Genomic DNA, 2,500 nt, shown 5'->3' on the forward strand with positions numbered 1-2,500 from the left:
CTCATGAATTATTAATTCGTGTGTGCTTCTGGTGTGGAGGATGTGTGTGTGTCTTATTGAGAGAGAGAGAGAGAGAGAGAGAGAGAGAGAGAGAGAGAGAGAGAGAGAGAGAGAGAGAGAGAGAGAGAGAGATCGTTGGCTTTCCACTGATCTTGTAAGGAAATTGCTCTTCATTAGAGCGTGTTGATTTTTATTGTTTTTCCATTGTTCATTTTTGGTTTATTATGAGAAACTTTCCCTTCCAGAATTTAAATATATTTAAACTCAAATCTAAATTGCACCTGTTTTATAATACTCCTTTTTTTTATAACGAAATATTTTTTTTTCTTAATTCAACTTCAATAAGCCCGGAAATGTATATTGTATTTTATCGTTCTCAAGTTCATGGATCTGGTTTGCGTTATGCTGATATAGGTATAGAACATCATTTTAATACATGCAACTCGCACACATACATACATACACATATACCCACACATACACATACACATACACACACACACACACACATATATATATATATATATATATATATATATATATGTATATATATATATATATATATATATATATATATATATTATGTGTATATGTGTGTATTTATGTGCATGTGTGTTTAGAGAGAGGTATGGTTACATATTCTATAATAGATACTAAGAATAGTTTTGCGGCCTCTCTCTCTCTCTCTCTCTCTCTCTCTCTCTCTCTCTCTCTCTCTCTCTCAATTTATATTTATTCATGTCACACAAGTTGCCTCAAAGATACTATGAAATTGCACATTCCAATCCACTTAACAAAAAAGCAAACGAAGATGTCCAACACCATCACCCATAACTTGCCCCCCGTTATCCGTGCCCTATAGCCTCACGTGCATGCGCGTACGTATACACGTACGTATGAACATGCAGTCCCGGGTAAGAAGACAAGCTCATGAATCCGCATCTAGAATTCGGACAGAGAATGGGCCGGACTGAGAGTCATGCTTTTCTAGGAATTGCCCCGTCTCTAATGAAGGCTTGTTTCGCAAATGGACCTTTAATTCGGCTCCATCACGGTCGTTTCTACCCGGAAGGTCACTGTAGGCCGGGGCGTAATGCAAGGGTGTAGGGGAGGGAGAGGTCTTGGTAGGCCTAGGTATGTACAGTTGGATACAGGAGATCCTGGCGCACCTCGCTTCGTACAAGTGCTCCCTGTTGTTTTCCCTCATGGCTGATGTTTTATTTTTAAAGCAGCCATTTTGGATTTCTTGACATATAGGAGCCATTTTGGATTTCTTGATATATAGGAGCCATTTTGGACTTCTTGATATATAGGAGCCATTTTGGATTTCTTGAAATATAGAAGCCATTTTGGATTTCTTGACATATGGAAGCCATTTTGGATTTCATGACATATAGGAGCCATTTTGGATTTCTTGACATATAGGAGCCATTTTGGATTTCTTGACAAATAGCAGCCATTTTGAATTTCTTGACATATAGGAGCTATTTTGGATTTCTTGAAATATAGAAGCCATTTTGGATTTCTTGACATATAGGAGCCATTAAAGAGTAAGATAACCATATTGCATTTTTTAAAAAAATTATCCTTAAAATTCTAAGCCCCCCTTTGTCGTCATGATGTTGGATGCAAGACTTTAAATTCTTAATTTACTTTAGGAAACATATTGTTTAATTGACCAAAAAAATAGATACCCGGTAAATTTGATATACTTGTATAAATAAAATCTAAATTTGAATGAGTTTCCATTTATATTTAGAGGGGAATTTAGAATCACCCAATCACTTTTTTGTTATATTTTATGATTATGCAGCGAAATTGATTGAGGACTTGAAGCTTTTAGAGGGGGACTTCGGGGACTTAGATCTTAGAGAGGAACTTAGATCTTAAGTTAGACCTTAGAAAGGGACTTCAGGGGCTTAGAGTGGGACTTAGGGAACTTAGATCTTAGAGAGGGACTTAGTTCTTAATTTAGGCCTTATAGAAGTACTTCAGTGACTTAGATCTTAGAGATGGAATTAGATCTTATCTTAGACCTTAGAGAAAAACTGAAGGACTTAAGGAACTTAGATCTTAGAGAGGGGCCAAGATCTTAATTTAGACCTTAGAATGCAGTTTCATTTCTGTATTATACGAACGTTTGGCGAGAATGCAAGTCTTTTTTTATTAATTAATTTCAGAATTACTCAGTTGCTTTAGAAATTGCCCCTCTACGAATTACCAGACAGTGAAATACAGTAAAATATTTCGTTGGATGATTTTAACATATTGAAAGATGAATATCATCTATATTTCTAAATCGAGACGTTATAAGATAATGCAGTTTCAAAATTTAAGACGCAATGTTTTAATGTATGAGGCTTAATTTTTAAATTATTTAATAACCGTACAATTATAAGCTTGTTTAACTACCAAACTATCAATGTTTTCTTTATCATTTATAATTTTATATTTAAACTGCCTGAATGAAAGTCTTTTGATGAAAATAACTCCGTTAATT

The sequence above is a fragment of the Palaemon carinicauda genome, chromosome 31 (assembly GCF_036898095.1).
Source record: "Palaemon carinicauda isolate YSFRI2023 chromosome 31, ASM3689809v2, whole genome shotgun sequence".
Taxonomy (NCBI): domain Eukaryota; kingdom Metazoa; phylum Arthropoda; class Malacostraca; order Decapoda; family Palaemonidae; genus Palaemon; species Palaemon carinicauda.